Source organism: Barbus barbus (genome assembly GCF_936440315.1).
Source record: "Barbus barbus genome assembly, chromosome: 25".
Classification (NCBI taxonomy): domain Eukaryota; kingdom Metazoa; phylum Chordata; class Actinopteri; order Cypriniformes; family Cyprinidae; genus Barbus; species Barbus barbus.
The window spans coordinates 16,946,469-16,965,242 of record NC_136753.1 but is presented as its reverse complement, the minus strand read 5'-3'; the positions used below and the strand labels follow the sequence as shown (position 1 = coordinate 16,965,242).

General features: G+C 37.2%; 1 protein-coding gene across 1 annotated transcript in view; it reads left to right on the top strand.

Moving 5' to 3' along the window:
• Nucleotides 1–10,076: 10,076 nt before the first annotated feature.
• The window catches only part of pde4ba (phosphodiesterase 4B, cAMP-specific a), a 142,032-nt gene continuing 133,334 nt past the window's right edge, over nucleotides 10,077–18,774 (top strand). Inside the window, exon 1 of the mRNA XM_079376699.1 lies at nucleotides 10,077–10,466. The gene's annotated coding sequence lies outside the window, so the exon portion shown is untranslated. The remainder of the gene's footprint in view (nucleotides 10,467–18,774) is intronic.

The window sequence follows — 18,774 nt, the reverse complement described above, 5'->3', positions numbered from 1 at the left end:
CCACTGCCTTGCTAAAGAAGCTGAGGGTAAAGGTGATGGACCGGCCAAGCATGTCTCCAGACCTAAACCCTATTGAGCATCTGTGGGGTCTCTAACATCCACCAGCTCTGTGATGTCGTCATGGAGGAGTCGAAGAGGACTCCAGTGGCAACCTGTGAAGCTCTGGTGAACTCCATGCCCAAGGGGGTTAAGGCAGTGCTGGAAAATAATGGTGGCCACACAAAATATTGACACTTTGGGCCCAATTTGTAAATTTTCACTTAGGGGTGTACTAACTTTTGTGGCCAGCGGATTAGACATTAATGGCTGTGTGTTGAGTTATTTTGAGGGGACAGCGAATTTACACTGTTATACAAGCTGTACACTCACTACTTTACATTGTAGCAAAGTGTCATTTCTTCAGTGTTGTCACATGAAAAGATAAAATATTTACAAAAACGTGAGGGGTGCACTCACTTCTGTTAGATACTGTATATACTGAGGAGGAATTAGTTTAGGGGTGGTGATATAATCAAAATCTTAAATCACGATATGAGTAATTTTTAGCTACATATCACAATATAGTTTTTTTTTTTTTTACAAGGTCTTTATGATATAAAAAAAATTGATACCATAGAAATTTTATAATTCTTGTCACCAGTGAAAATATCACAAAAACATTATACTAGAGTATAAAAAAAAAACCTCAGGTTCACTGAAGACAAGTAGATTGTTGTTTGATTAACATGAATGTCAGACACTCTTACACGTGTTTTCTTTGTTTGCTTTCACAGGGCATATTGCAGGTTAGAGACTCCAGTGAGTCGATGTATAGAAAAATACTGTAGGAACTAGATTTTCTTTAAAATAAATTAAGGCTTCTGGAGTCGTTTTTGTGAGAGAATTTTACTTCCGCATCTGAAACGCGCCAAAACCGGGAGATAGTTACGTTACGTACTGGGTCTTAGTGGAGAATGTGACCCCCACACTTGATGTGCAGTGTCTGACTCTACACCCAGGCTTTGAGGCTTGCTGTCTGAACCCATATGTGCTACAGATAGCCTATATGCACTTCAGACAGGAGCATAGACCTCTCCAGGCCAGCAGACACATGTTTTAAGGCAGAAATAATTTATTACTCGTACTCGCTAAATACTTGTATAAATACATAGTTAAAGATTTTAATATTAAAACAGTTAACTCTATTTAGGTCATGACTACCTATAAGTAACACTTTTTGATGCCATTGGTATAACACAATCAATAATGATAGCATACAGACAAGTTGTCCGCTGGGCCTATGGTGCATGTGTTGTGTTAGCCATTAGAAGATAGTTTACAGAGGAAGGAGGACTTTATAAAGGTTTTGAATGGCCCCATTTTGTTGACAATCAGTAAAAAATAAAATCACAATCAAGCAGATCTGCATTTATGGTTAATTCAATTCAGTTTTATTTATACAGCACTAAATCATAAATATTTCATAGCACTGCTAATACCCAACTCAAAACACAACATTTCAACTGTTAATATATATGTAGATGTACCAACCATATACTACTAAAAGAAATACCATCGGACCCATTTAAAAACATTTAACAATCTTTCAGTCTGGGTGCACTAATGTGTTGTTAAAGTGTGTTAAATGGTGAAGGCTGTGCCAGATATACACCAACAGCCTCATCATGTTGATCCTCTGGAGGGATCTGCAGAGAGGAGCAGGTGTAGTGGACATGACAGTGCTGTGTTCTCCTGCAGTATTCCTCTCTCAGACGGCATATGCTGGGAGAAGCAAACACAAGTTTAGATCACATTCACTGCTGACCATGCTTTTCCACTTGTCCTCCATCACATCTGCGTCTCCATTAGGAGTGGAAGCTGTGGTCCAGTAGAGGTGGTTCATAACAGCTGGCCTCCTCTGCTTCAGATCTTCACACTCCCATCTCCCAAAGCCTTAAAACACACAACATGACAAAAAAAAATTAACAATTAGCTGTGCAAACAATGTCACTAAGCTGCCACTAGACTTAATGGTAATAATATTAGCAAAATGAGGTTAACTTACCAGTTATACCTTATACGGTAACGTTTTTACATGGTTTTAAATATATAACGATATTGCAAATGCTTACAAGCTAGCTGCGGTGCTTTACAACAACTTATACACATCTCCTTGTGGCTCATTATTTAAATAATTATGTTCAATGATTTGGTAGTTAACAAATGTTAAAAAAAAACAAGACTTACGGTGCACAGTTGACATTTTTGTGGAGCTGCATCTCTGACGGATCCGTGAGCATCATGTCTCCCGCCGGCGGCCGAACACAGGCGGACCGAGACCGGGACCCGATGCACCGAAGGAACCGCACCGAGTCTCACTAAATTCTTGCTTTAGCATCTCATGTGAAACTCATATCGCCTGTATGATAATCCTCCGGTGTAAAGTGATCGTTAAATTACACACCACCGCGGTGTTTGAAGCAGATGCATTAGTGAAGTCCAGTCTCTTCACCTGCACTAACGCACCGAGGCCCGGAAGATACCGTCCTATTTCTTGTTAGGAAACCCGTGGACTCGATGTCCTGACAGGCTGGAGTTTGTGCAACCTCCATCTTAATTTGTGCCCTCGCGTCTTGTAAAACATTTTCAAATCCTGCATTAACGGTTCATATGATATTTTCATACAAGGTTATTCATTTGAAAAAAAATTTACCTGCAATATGCACTTTAGAGGGTTAGTTAACACAAAAATTTTAATTATCCCATGTTTTACTCACTCTCAAAGCATCAAGTGTTTATGACTTTCTTCTTTCAGACGAATCCAATCAGAGTTATATTAAAAATTATTCTTGCTATATTTCATCCTTGCTTTATTTTATCCAAATTATCCAAGATTTAGAATAGGAGTAGGCGGGTGTTTTTGTTCAGCAGTCCAAAAGTAATCAAATAAAGCGCACGCATCCATAATCAAATGTGCCTCACACAGCTCTGGGGGATGAATAACGGCCTCCTGTAGTGAATCACGAGGCGTTTCTCAATGTCAAGGAAGGATCCTCGGAAGCCAGAATTTCGAGGATGCTACGTCATCGACATCCGTCGAAGGACTGTTCCAATGTCGAGGATCCTCGGAATTTCAACCAAGGACTGAGTCCTTCGTTCAAAAAATATCCCATACACAGGAAAGGATGCATAAGTGTAGCCTTCGCGCTCTTCGCGCGCTAAAATCACCCACAATCCTATGCGCGCAGCTTTGCTATCTTGCTCAAAAATTCAAAATGTTGGACGTTAGCGGAGTCGGAGCGCCAACGGGGCAATATGCGTTCAAATGTAACTTAAGTATATTTACAAATTACAAATTACTTAAAAAACATTTTTGTATTAAAAAGTATTACTACCGTATTGATATTATAAATTCTAGAAATTACGTTATTGATAGCTAACTGAACCGGACTAACTTAGTTAAGTTGTCCAGAGTAAAAGCGGACCGTTTCACTGACGTAATGACGCAATAACATGCACTTGCTAGCCTGTTCCATTTACGTGTTCTCCGAATGCTTAAGAGGAGCCTCGCCTAGCCTCTGAAGGAAGTGACTTGGAAGGACCAGTCCTGCCAAGGACGTATCCTTGACATTGAGAAACACCTGATGTGTTTTTGTAAGAAAAATATCCATATTTAGAACGTTATAAACACTCTTCTCTCACTTCCGCTAACTGTCGTTACACGCAAGGCTCTGGGCAGATGATGTAGGAAGACGCCGGTGATTAAGTGATGAATGTGGAAGAGCGGAGGAGAGACAGCGAAACAAAACGCTGGCCATGAATTAGATGGCTTGCATGTATGACAGTCAGCAGAAGTGAGAAAAAAGTATTTTGTTTTAAATATGGATATTTTTTAATATAAAAAATAATTCGGTTAAATACTCCTATGAGCACCGTCGCTTAGAAACGCAGACAGCGCCACACGCATATAGCGTAATTAGTTCTCTTTCGCTGCTGATGGTGTTTCAAAATCCAGATCGCTTAAAATCAATGTCACACATGCGTGTAGCCACGATAAAGACGATAGTGGAAAATTCCTAACGTTTAATCGTGTCTACCGGTATACCGCCCACCCTTAGTTGGAATATATAGCCTACTGTATCACCAATCATATGAATTCATATTGGATGAATTCCTAATTTGTGCATGTTTTCACATACTTTACTCTGAGCTATGATGAGGCATATGGTAAACAATTAAATTTTCCTACCATTTCATAAATATAATTCCTACATGTCAAAGACACACACATGGCTGACAATGATAAGGCCGGGGGAGGGGGATGCTGGGGAATCACTCTTTGCTGAGGTGCATCCCAGGCTAATAGAACATTCTGTTTACCAAATGATGTTAATTACCCTTGTCCTGATGTGCAATCCGCTTCTCTCTCAGTTCTATTAATTAACTTAATCAGCAGGCTGAGACTTCACACAGCTACACTGTTTTCTTTTTAACAAGAAGTGGAATATAGCACTACAAAATGTTATTTCCGTGTCATCATATTAAATATTATCCCCTCTCTCACTTTTTTCCTCATGTGTGCTCCTAGGATGGTTATTCATTATTAATCACAGTGGCATGCCAGGGTTTATTTTATTAGTGCTTTCTTCTGACAGCAGGAAACACTTGTTACTTTGAAGGCTTTTTTAATAGTTTGGCAGGCTGAGTGAAGTTGGAGATTTCCTAGCCTTAAGTGTCCTTATAAATGATGGTATGTCATGAAATTTGTGTAACAGAGGGGAATCTGTCATTTTAAAGTCATCCCACTTGTTTATGCTGTTTAATATTTCAGGAAGTGTAGAAATGTAAATGTGCTGTTATGGAGAAGAAATGTAAATATGCTGTTATGTTTTTTTTTTATATTTTATCAGATATTTAGGGAGGGACAATGCATGAGGGGTCCTTATTTTTAAGAAATGTAATAAAAACATGATCAAGTGTGACTTAGTATTAAACCCTGGTATCAGCAGTAATATGGCAGCAAAGATACAAATTAATACAAAATATTACTGTCACAAATCCTGGCCATGAACCCGCATTTACTCACCACCAGAGGTCACTCACTCACCACATGAACTCTTGCACCACACTAACTGTTACACACCACCTCAAACTCCAATTCCCATCATGCCTCATTCCTGGGACTGATTGCACTCACACCTGCACCTCATTAGCACACATGCATATAAACCACTCACACTCTACAGCACGTCGCGAAGTCTTGATTTGCCCCGGCCATCATTTCTGAGCGTCTTTATTTACCCGTGTTTACTTTTCTCCTGTTGACCTTGGACTGCTTATTGTTATTGATCGTTTTCTGCCTGCCCCGACTTGGATTGTTTATTGGACTCTGCATCTCGCCGCCTGCCCCGACCTATTGCCTGTTTGACCTATGTCTCCGCATTGCCTCCATTGTTCTGTTTGCTGGTATCTGACCTCTCCCGTCTGACTTCTCCAATAAAGCTGCATTTGGATCTAACCCAGCCTGACTCCCCGTTACAATTACATTACAACATCACAAAAACTAATACTAATTTCTAAATATTTTTCTTTTTTTTTCTTTTTCTGTTAGGGATATTCCTATTAAGGAATAAGTCATATTTTTGACTAGCATAAAACCAGTTATTTAGATATTATATACATCCCTATATTATATAAACACCCTTACACTGAAATCAGCCACAGTACATTAAAGTTGGGAAAGACCACATTTGGATTCTCTGGCATTTGGTCCCCACAACGTAAGCAAAAAATGACACACACATACACACTTGTCTAATGCTGGTGAGATGCCCTTCAGTGTCTTTTCATTAAATCTCCATTTTGTATTTTAACTCTGAGGACTGTATTATGATGTGTTGATCACTGTAGGTTTCCTTCACTAGAGCTTCTTGGCATCCGTTGAAGTAGCCGTACTTGAGCATCAGTACTACTCACCCAGTGGGGTGGTGTTACTCATCTAATGGAAGAGGCGTTAGCAGCCACAGTACAGCCTCCCACCCAAATCAGAGGCCATCACCGCAACAACTGCTCACTCGACCTTGAGGCATGACTCATCACTCTTATATCACCATGCATCAGTCTCTGTTTAGTGCTACTATCATTTACATATTCAAACGCGTACCAGGCAATGCCTAAGGAGCATTCATTTTGAGCTGCTAAACAGGGCATGATAGTAAATGCTATACTTGCTTATGCACCTGAATGAGTACTTGTACTTTTTATTCTAAATATGTGGTTCGATAGAAAAATGCTTCCATGCACACATATGGACCAAAAACAAAGAATCTCTTATGCACAGATGCTACAGTGGGAGAATCCAGAGCTGGTTTTTCCAAACTTTGATTTAATGTGATTGGTTTCACCGTAATGGTGTAAAAAATGTGCATAATAACTACATAGCTTACATTTTAAGTCAAAAATATTATTCAACACTTAAATCGGAAAATAATAATAACAATAATAATGAAATTACACAAAATTTCATAATGTTTTTTTTTTTTTCATTTTTACAACTGCATCTTTGCTGCCTTATTACTTTGCAACAGTCCCCACAAGGCAAATGACTGATAGTTCACCAAAAAGCTAAATTATGTCATAATTTACTCACCTAAATGTGGTTCCTATCTATGACTGTCTTCTGTGGAACACAATAAGGATGTTTTGTTTTGTCTATACAATTAGGTCCAAAGTCAATGGGGTCCAAAGCAACTGTGGCTGACTTTCTTTCAGGAAAAACATGCATTATCTAAATTTTTGTACCTAGGTACCTATGCCATTACCTCGAAACACTTTTACCATTCTTTTACCATTACCATAATACATTTTGACATTTGCATTGCATAGTCAGCTTTATACGTATGGCTTTTCTGATGTAGTAAACTTGCTCAGTAGCTTACCTCATACAGCATTGCACTTGAGTCACAATAAGAGCTCAAAGAGGCATGGTTCTTTTACAAGCATTTTATATTACATTTGTTTTTTGTTAACGCTATTGGTTACATTTAAGAAAGGCTTTAGTTTAGGTGATATGTTATTTTTAATGTGAGCATTTAATGCCACTTACTGGACATATAATTTCTGATCTGCTGCAATATAACAACCAACGTAATTAAAATGTTGCCACATTCATGGTAATCTCTTTTAGACAAAACCGCTTTTAGTGCCACTTGGACATTTCACTTCAGAAGTGACATGAAAAGTGCATGAAACAACATATTAATTTGCAGAAAGGTCATCAACAACATTTTTTTTTCCCAGTGAGTCTGGGTTAGACAAAACCTTCTTTTGTATATATCCTCATTTGTAAAAATGATATAAAATAAAGTATTTATTAGTTAGTTTTTTTTACTGTAAAAGTGTAGAAGGTTTTCTGTTTAGGTTTAGGGTGTGGGTTAGGGCTAGATTACAGTATTTATAACTAGATGTATAAAAACAATAGAATGCCCCATTTAGCCAAGCATGAGTGTGTATTTTAGTAAAGTTTTCATCACTTCAAGACAGAAATAATGTTTTCTGAAAAAAGCATTTTCCCTCTTTAGTTTTCAGAAAGATTTAAGAAATGCATGGCTATTTTGCTATGACCTACAGTATGTTCTACTGCTGTTCCAGTGAACTCTGTAAACACATGTAAAAACAAATCTTGATTTCTAATCTAAACAAGGCCTCTGTGGGGGTGATTAATCGCTAGGCTAATTGCTGGTTGGTTACTAATGAGAAGACAGTGCTGGTGTTACAGTGTGTGTAATTGTGTCTTCGGGGACCCTGATATCCTCCTGCTTTGTCTAGAGTTAATGTGATATGTCTGAGAAATCGAATGCTGTCTTATTTGTCAAGCTTCATCTGTCTACAATGTCAGTGTGCCACGGAGTGAGAAGATTTCTGAATAGATGTTCTTGTCCACAAACATTTATAAGTGGACTAGAAGTTTAGATGGACAATACACAAACATATCATTTATAGTACCAATAAAGCATTTTCTCATTGCCACTAAAATAGGTGCTTTAGTAAAATGTGTGCCATAAATGTTAATGCATGAAAGCTTGACCATATTAAACATCTGTGTGCCATTTTGTCATCTGAGTTTTGAATGAATGTTTGTGCATGAGAGAAAGAGAGCGCGCATGTTAAAAACCCTGTCATTCGGACACAGGATAGCAGATGGTCTTGTTTCTTAATCATGGTCATGGTGCTTAAGCTCTAAATCCTCAGTGGAACAATGCAACCAGGCTTTAGCTTTAGGCTGTGCCTGACCACCTTTAGTTACTGACACACTCCCTGGCCTTGTCCCAATTCCCTGAGCGGTCACCCCGACCTCGTCTTCAGCCGTTATTGGGGATTTTCAGCCATCAGTAGTCTGAGCATCTAATCAATGCTTTATTACTAAGTAGAGTGATTCCAAAGCCGATTATGGAAATGATCAGTGAAAAACATTCATAAAGGTTTAACTACCTTGCAATTACTGTGTGCTTACAACGTCTGGAAAATTCCTTAGTTTCTTGTCTGCCAAATTAAACGCTCATGATGAAACTTCTAATGCATGACCTTTCATAATTGAATAATAGGCTCATAATCATGTGGATCATTCAGCTGTTCATTCATTTCATCATAAGCATTGAAAACTGTCCTGACTGTTTCATCTGTATTCATCTTTATATTTTAGATATGTAGACACTCAAATCCATCTAATAATCTGACATTGCATGGTGTGTTGTAAAAGTTAATTGTTCCATAATAATACATTAATTTGTGCGACTATAGAGCCCCCTATAGTTAAGTCAGGAAATTCAATTCAATTTTATTTTTGTAATTACTGTCCTAATTACAGTAGATAGCTGCTCATGTGCATTTGTTGTTGCCGTAAAGCAACAAACAATAAACTCAATAAACAGCTCAATAAACTCCAAGAACATACTACAAGAACAGACATATGGGAAAGCATGGGAAAGAAACTGAAGTATTCGTCTTATTCGTCAGAACATGATTTTGAAACTGACATTTCAAGGTAAAAAACTTACATACAGTTGCTGTAATAGTAGGTAATGTAATGGCCAACAACCACCATATAAATAAGAGATTTCCCATAGTAATGTGTGAAAACAACCATAAATTTGTCATAAAAAATGAACTTGAGAAAAGATGAGGTAAACTAAACACTTGGGGTTAAATAATTTAAACAATTATGAGAATCAGTGTAATTAAACTATGTCCGCTTGACAGCTAGAATCAACAGACCTAGTCAGTATGGAAACTGACATCCTCTTCATCATGTGGTGCATTGTTGTCTTTTTGACCACTGTGTACGTACAGTATATTCAACAAAGTGTCTGTTTCTGCCAAGTTGATTTATAAAAGCTCTTGGAAAAACTGACAAGACCAGCACTGCTCATCACATGACTCTACATTGTGAATCAGGGCTAGATGTCATATGGGGAAGTGTGTCACAAGGACAGTCTCAGCAAAGGTTTTGAGTCGAAAGTCAAAACTAGTTTGTTTTTTCTAGTTCTGATTAGTTTTCTAGGTAACAAGAGAACACAATAACACACACTGACATATATTCTGGTAAAGTCAATCGTATCACAAAGATAGATTTTTAGCCAAAAAATAGAAACCGTCTTCTCAAGACAAGTATTTTCAGGATGGGGAGTTGTCACATAATAATATAGTATAATATAAAAATTTTTGTTGACCAAAATTTTTGTTTTTATACATTGTTTTTTATAATTTTTGTATCAAATGAGCGTTAAATTAACTGTATCTCTTTTCCTGAGCAATAATGGTGGAAAGGGCCTTTTTTTTTTTTTGCAGCCAATGCTTAAATGTGTCCACCTATAATACAATTGACTTTCAGAAACCACCCACCCTAAAAAAGTGACAACTTGCCCCAATTTCCAGTCTAAATGAGTCATGCACGAATGGACAAATGTTTAGTTTGAACCAATGCCTGGAGACGAATATAAAATAAATGCAGTAAATTGAGCATTCATCCTCCCATCCAGTGACTTAATCACACGCATCCCACGTGTTTATAAGCGCTCTTGTATTGGAGATCCTCCTCTGCTTTGATAGTCACAGTGAACGCTCAGCATCTAGAAACGAAAACGCGAGCCTGGTGCTTGTGAAAACCTCTTGCATCTTGCAAAAGCGGGACCGAAACCGATCCAATCATCTTTTTAAATGTAGTTGGAGTGCTCGTTTCTGCACGGACTCCGTGTACCAGTTCAGACTGTCTGAGAGCAGCGGTGTTGAAGGACAGAAGCGGAGAGGGTTTCTATAGCGGGACAGAAGATGCTGCTGCTGCTTCTTCATTGACGCTCTGGTCCACCTCATGGGTTATACACACAAAAACACAACGGCACAGCACTCGTGTTCTTGATCACGAGTTTAAAACGGGATCGTTTTGTGCCTCTTTTGTCTCCCACGTGCAAGAAAGTGGATCCGTATTTGAGGTGAGAATGTGATTCTCAGATGCTTGTTCCTGCTTTTGTTCCTTTATTTTTGATATTAAAACATATTAGAGTGTTCTGTTTTGATACGGGAGTGTGTGTTTGCATCTCCGGATTCTCAGTTGGGATGCTGAGGGGCTTTTCATCAGGATTATTCAGTGATGTCTGATTAAGTTGCTCTACTAACGCGCATAACAGCGGGTTTTATTTACAACAAACATATTAAGAAAAAGTACCATGAACGAGATGGGTTCTTTCTTAGTGCTGTTTTTCTGTGATTAAGTCTCCGTTTGTACAGCAGCGTTACAATGTAGTCTTTGTAAGCAAGTGTTAGTTCGGAATCAAAAGAGTTAATTCATAATGGGAAAGCAGGGATGACACGGGGATTTCAAGTAAAGAAGACCAGTTGACACCCGTTGTAAATGGAACGACCTCAAAATAATTCATCTGTAAATTCGGTGTTTTCTCTGCGTACTAGGCTAATGGGTTTTTCGAAAGTCGGAGCTTCGGTGTTTTTCGTTCTACGATCACTTGGAGCGGGTTTCCTTCGGTCGTGAGTGGGACATGGAAAACCCGGGGTGGAGCTGAAACCGGATTGAGATCTCTGTAGATTGAAATAGAGACTGGCTTCAAGTTTGTGTGCGTTTTGTTGACACAAAAGGGCCAATTATGCATTCTTATGCAATCTTGTGTTTTCATACTACGCCATCATCAACCGTAAAGTTCAATTCCAGTATTCAAGAACACAACAAGTAGGCTACAGAGGATGCATGAAAGTAGACTATACCTAATGTGTTCTTGATATTAAGGATGCAATGAATACAGACTTGAGAGAATCAAACCATTAGAAATCCCAGAACTCATTGGGGGCAGATGACATGCAGAAGCCTGTAAGCTTTAAACTTCTCATTGCAAGTTTGTAAATACGTGTTGGCTTGTAAGTAAATATTTGTCCTTTGTTTGGTGTAATTTTAATAAAGTGATAAAGACCTGGAGAAATCCTGCAGTTTTTATTGGCATTTTAAAAAGAATCTTAGCATTTACAAAGCATAAGTATCATTACATGTACACACACACTCATTTACATGCAGATGTATACCAAATAACTGGCCAATGTATGTCTGAAATGCATGTTAATCAATATTGATATATTATTATTAACCAATTACTTAATATATTTTTTTTAATTATTGAACTGTTGTATAAAAGCAATGCCACTTGCATGTTTTTTTGTTTTGTTTTACTGATAATCAGCATGACTGATTATCTTGTTCATGACAAACCATTATAAAAAGAAAATGAGCTATTTTAAAACATTTCATCTTCTTCAGTGTGATTATGCTTTATTACCAAGTAAAGTGAAAGGACACACTGTAGCTGAATGGAAGTTTACTTCAGTAAATGGATTTGAATAGAAAACAACCATTTAAACATTACATGATTGAAAATATAAATGACTGTTATGGGAGGAATCACAAAATTGTCTAATTCTAGTATATTTATTCCTTTAGGAATTAATCTGATGCACCAGAAATATGTATCTGTCAGATTTAGCTTTTAATCTGTTGCGTGCAGTCAGTAACCAGTTGTACTGGCTTTCAGTTTGACTTACTCATCCATGCAATATGATTGTTTAAAGTCTGTGCAGTTATCCTTGCAATAAAATGATGATGATAGTAGAAAGAAGTAAGCATTTGTTAAACCCTGTTTTGCTTGTTTGAAGTCTTCAATGCCCGGCCAATAACAGCAGACTGAAGTGCTGTAAACTGGCAAGGCAGTGAGCCCTGGGAAATACCACCATCCATCTCCACATAACCACATTATATTTCCATCTTTGTATTCTCTGTAGTAAATTGGTGTGTGGTTTTCTAATATGACCACATTAAAATGTTTGTGTCAAATAATTTTACTTTCCCCCTTCCACCTTGTTACATTTATCGCACACATTATTTGCAACATGTATTGTTGTCAATATACATCACATTTCGACAGAACTAATAAGAAGATCTGTATTCCTGACATATAAAATATTTACATATCTTCTGCCCAAACATAATAAAAAAGCTGTTCGGTTCGTTGAGCAGTATTAAGGTAATTTCTCATATAGAATTGTAGCAGAAATGGCAAACAAGTCTGATACATTCGTATCATGGCATCTCTATGGTGTTCCACAAGGAGCTGTATGGGTTCAATTTTGTTCTCATTGTAGTTTCTTTAACCAACTAAAATAATATTTAATTATTTTTAAAAAATTAAGTTCCTTCAGGAGTGAATCCAGATGAAATAATCACATTTCCTTGTAATTATTATCCCTGTTCAAATAAGAGTCCAGAGACTCCTTATTAATATTATGCATATATTTTCTAGGCCCTAGTCAGCAACTTTAATTTTTTTGTTTTTGTTTTTAGATGGAATTGAAAAATCCCTAATTTTATTAGGTGATTCTAATACATACAAAAGGTCAGTTAATCAAATTACATGACATTTCTTTAACCTTTTTTATGTCTCTTAATGTGCCCATTGCTCTAAGCATTTTGAAAAACAACAATTGTGTTATATTATGACAGAATAAACCCCATACTAGAAAACAGTGATAAAAAATTTAAGATCTCACAAAAGTCCAAAAGAACAAGTGTATATGAGAGAGATCATGTTTGATTTAGTTTGCCCTCATAATGCCAGTTGGCTTTTCTCCTATTCTGAGGCTTTTCTCATAATTTCTTGCCCTGTTGAGACAAGCATGTTTGCTTCCATCATCTCATGGACAATCAATCAGGCCTTGGTTGAACAGATGTACCCTCAATGACAGCATAAAGGGTTTGCCTGATGAATTTCATACTCAAATAGCACATTCACTGCTTGGCTTGCAGGAATGTGTGTATTTTTATGTGTGAATGTGGAGGATTGCCGTCCCACTCAACTGAATGTGTGTTTTGAGCATGTGCATCTATGTTACGAGGTCTGTGTATTTGTAACAGGCTTGGTGAATTTGAATGTGTTGCTTTCCTAAGCAGATACCCAAGGGCTTTTCTTGTAGTTTGTACTGTGTGCTATGATTTCTCATGTATAATTGTTGGTGCAGAACCTCATCTGTTAGACCTCAGCGCATGGCAGTTGTCATCAATCTCTCCTTGTTCGTTTACTTTGGCTAATGAAAACCATACATTTCATTACTTCGGTCCATTGTTGGAAAAACATTATCAAGAATACTGAATAAACGTCTTTATTCTTCAAATGTGGATTAGTTTCTTGTTTATTTCATGGTAGGGAAAGGTTGATATAAAGGCAGAAAGTTTCTTGAGAGTGGCTGTAAAGGCTCAAACAGATGTCGGGTATGATGACCTCCATATGCAAGACAGAATGGTTATGCTGTTGGTCCAGAGGAGCAGGGACAGGTGGTCATTGGTGGCTTCCCAGTTATGTTGTGCTGTTTTGCATCTCAAGGACAAGCTCTTCGTGCACAGAATTGGCATGATATACACACTGCCTTGCCCCCAACAGGCTGATCAGCCATATAGGCTCAATATGGTTAGTTAAGGGTAGGTTTAGGGTCTTGTCAAGTCAGGGCACCTTTCACCACTGGGCTAGAACTGGTGCAGAGATTGAGATGGAGGGGTTTTGGCAGTGGTGACAAGGTGCAATAAGCAGCAGGTGCGTTTCGTTACTCTCTGCCAGCAGCAGTCATGCACCTCCTCATTGCCACGGACTCCTATTGTGAGCTTGGCCATGGACTGATGAGAGGAGGGTCAGGGTGGCATTAATTATTGGGTTTGGTTCACTGTCTGTTTGCATATGCATGAAGATGGAGATAAAGGGCGTCTTCAAATTTCCCAAAGATGAGACTTGGAGTCACCTAGCATTTTCCTAGCTTTGTATACACACTTAACATAGGAAAGTGATATTAGGGCTGCATCTAACATAAATTGCTGTAACCTCCGGCAGTTTAAAATATTGAAAGTATGATCAAATTAAATGACATAATTAATTTATTAGTCTCATTCTCCTTATAATATCTCTACTGTAGCTTAATTTTTTAATTGTGTAATAAATGACTGACATTTAGAGGACTTGTAAAATGAATGGTTTGTGATTAAGGAACCTAAAAGGCCATATGAATTAACTATGTCACATGTATTTGCAATATTTTATGAATTACCAAAAAAGCTAATTGTTAGACTCGTTTTGAAGGTATGCAGATATATGTAATATTAAAACTAAAAATCATATAGAACCCATAATAATTACTTACTGTCTTCAATTTCTGATGTACTCCACACGGTTGAGCTACTCCTAGTCTCAGCCTCAGACGTCACGCCCACGGAGCGTGGGCTAAACGTCTGATGCATATGACACACTTTTCTGGAAACACTTCAGGAATGTCGAAGTCGTCATCTGACTGGTTGAATTAAACCGGATTTCCGGGAGACGCGAGTGTCGCGTTTATTTTTGGTCCGCCGGGAAACAAAGATGCCATGGTGCCAAACCCCCTCACGAAAGAAGAAATCCGTTGTGTTTACAAATGTGACGACGAACACTTATCAGGTTAACTAAGCGCTGGATTTTCAAAAGTATGTGAAATATTTAAAGTTCGCGGCATAGAATCTTTTAAATACATCCGAGAGTTTCACACACCGGTCTGTTATTGTGGCGACATTTTTACGCCCTGAAACGTGACGCTATGAACTAAACGAACTATGATTGTTTGTTTGATATGTCGGTCAAATGGCCTCATGGGCGGGCCTTGGCCAGTGAAACCTGCTATAGATTCCAGACCTTCAGTCTGAAGGTCTGGCTACGCGAGACTAAGCTACTCCTGACAACAGGACGAATGTAAGGGTAAAGGAGCATTTGCTTTGACACGTCTGGTTTAAATGGCATATTTAAAATGCCTCTGTGCACAAATGATTTAATAGAATTTTAAGTCATATCAGAGGATTATATGTTTATTCGTGGCATTTGAATGCAGATTGTTGGAGGGATTGCAAAGAAACTTTTTTTGAAAGCTGACACAGTGGCCTCTGCATTAGATCTGACAGCAGCTACATCGCAAATCATAAGTAAAGGATTTCATAGTGTTTTCATGTCAATGACAGTTTTGCAATAGCTGAAGGTGTTGATACTTTTTCCTATGCATTTATGTTAGCCATTCATAGCAGTGACTCTATCTCTATCTATCTCTCTGGATATTTTTAGAATTTGTGAATATTACTCTTTTGTGCAAAAAACTTCATTAACATTTAAAGCGAACCTCAAGGGACATATTAAATTAATTAAATAAATATATGTCATGACCCTTTTAATGAGGCAATTATGCTCAGCTGTTTGTAAAAACACTCACAGATGCAGCCTTAATATCACCATAGGCTTATCAGAGATTTTTTTTGTTGATATTATTTTTCTGTTTTCATGTTCTTAATATTCTTCTTTTTCTTTTTTCTCAACTTTATGACCATAAGGTTAAAAGTTATGTAATTTTCTGTTATTGCTGTAATACAGGTTTTAAATGTATAATTTGTTCTATTGAAGATTGTCATAATATGTTCATTGTCTTGAACCGCTAAAGTGATTCACAGAAGTAATTGAAAGGCTAAACAATGACAAAGATATTACAAAACTAATGTTTCTATAAATGCGTTCTCATGCAGACATGTTTAGATTGCAAATGAATTCAAGTAAAACAGCCTGGCAGGCCACTGGGAAGGAAAAACACATGAACTGCTCATGTTGTGCAAAGTTGCATGGTTGTGGTTGCAAGCATGTTGGTTTTAGAGCAAACTGAAATATGGATGACACAACACTTTTTTGTTCTGTTGTAAGTTATTTGCCTCAAAGATAACAAGACAAAATAACCATTTCCTCTCACAAGACATTACCACACATGCTCTTCTCATGTAGACAGGATCTTTGTGTATCTATACAACTTAAATCCAGTTGCCATTATGTGCTCTTTAGGTGTTTGTTTGAGGGAAGACCCTGAGAGCATTGTCCCATGATGCCATCTCATTGCAAATGTTTGTTTTATTTAGCCTATTTATGTGCCAAACCAAGTGTTGAGTCTTTTGCACAAAACCTTGGGATCACAGCATGTATTAGCCAGGAGATGTTTGTCACCACTGGCCCTGGTCCACTCAGTTTTATGTAACACAGTTCAATAAATCTATTACGGTAGCAAAGGCTGAGTTTTATTCTCTTTTGATGAGATAAGTAGATGCATTTTGTCAACTGTGAATTTGCCTCTGTTCGAGTGGCATTTTCATTAGTCTACTCGAGCCAGAATGATTGGATCATTCTTCACATCAAGATTAATCTATTTTATTTGCCTACTGGAGGTCTTATGCAATTCTGTCTTTTGGGCAATATGCAGCTCATTTAGCATTTAGTTTTGGCAAGTAATGTTATAAATGCAGAACTTTTATAGCTCAGTAGTGATTTGAGATGATTGCATATGGAATTGTAGGATCTAGTGTATTTTTTATGGTCCGCGCGAATGTGTTTTTGCATGTTTTAGCAAGCTAGTCAGGGTGGCTGGCTCTCAAACAGAGAGAAGCCAGATAAAGTATGAACACATGAGGGTTGATCTGATGAGTATGTTGTCACAATATGTCTCAATATGCATGTGTTAGCTTGTATTGAAGAGAATGTTTTGCATGATTGATTGACATTTATGTGTTATGTACATTTCTATGGTACTGTTTGAAATTACAAATTGTAATTAGGCCTAGTTAAAAAATACATACAGAAATTTTTTATTTTTTATATTTAATATTAAAATATTTAAAATATTGTATTTTATTTATGTTTTTTTTAACGTGTTAATTAATCATCATAAATCACCCAAAGGCCCAAAACTGCAGCCAAGGTTTACATCAAGCTTTGACTCGATAAAAACAATGTGCTCCATTGTTATTGATTAAAGTGGCTTTTAATTGAGAGCCACTGAGCACAGTGTTTGTGTTGAATGTACATGACATTGTATCCGATCAATTGACAGTTTTCTTTTGTAGCAGCACAGTGCACAGTGTTGGCTTGACCTGATTCACCATGGCATTAACTAATTAAAAGTGATTTGAAAAGCTGCTGTTGAGATGATTTGTCGTGATCTCAGCTTCAGACGCATGGCTGAAGTCATATTATCTCTTTAGATTTTAATGCATGGAAGTATTTTAACAAGCAAAAAATCTGAATGTACTGTGGTTTGGCAGCCCATGAATTAGGACACCAATTATTCAGATTAAAAATTAAAATTAAATCCTAGGTTCACAGTTTGGCTTAAATCATCTTTGTTAGAAAATGATAAATGCAGAGGGAAGCAGAGACTGGATATGCAGAATTAAGCTAAAGCCTAAGAAAATCTAATCCGTGGCCCTGAGAATATTATGAAACCAAAAGGACCAAGGTGGATGTTAAAAAAAGAAAATTCACAGTCAAATGGCAGCAGTGATTGGATTCTAAAAGGCTGAAATGCTTTGTTTAAGGTCTATAGTTAATCAGTGAGGTCTTTAGGAGACCGCATGATGTAAATAGTAAACAGTGTATTCCAGTAATGCTTCAGATCCTGCATGTGGATAATTAACTGAACCCAAAATCCATCCACTTAGCTTTTTAATCATAGAGGAAATGGAGGAGGGCACATAATGTGGTGTGTAGAGGCTGTCATGTTTTACTCTGTGGTGAGTTATAGGCATGTGTGTGTGGAGAGAGGAAACCTGTTTTTTCCACAGGGTGTCTGGAAGGAGCTTCCAGAATTCCAGACACTTCCAGAATAATTGTGGGGGATTGTGTACAGATGTTATAAAAGTGCCATTTTTCTCATTAATACATAGGTCATATTATACTGTACACAAATTGAATATGTTAAAACAAACAAACACAAAAAACCTTACCATTCAAATGTTTAATGTTGATATGATCTCTTATGCTCACCAAGAATGCATTTATTTGATCAAAAATACAGTAAAAATAGTATATATTATTATATTCTATTATTCTGTTATTACAATTAAAACGATGTTGATACATTTATATTAATGTTTTTATATGTCACAATAAAACAATGAAAAGCCATGTCACATGATCCTAGAAATCATTCTGATCAATATGCAGATTTGGTGCTCAGAAAACATTTCCTAATATCAATGCTTAAAACAGTTGTGCTGCCTAATATTTTTGTGGAAACCATAAAACATTGTTTTTTGATGAATAGAAAGTTCAAAACAACATTATAAATGTCCTGTCACATTTGATTAGTTTCATGTGCCCTTGCTGAATAAAAATAATATGTTAAAAAAATGTTACTGACCCCAAGGCTATA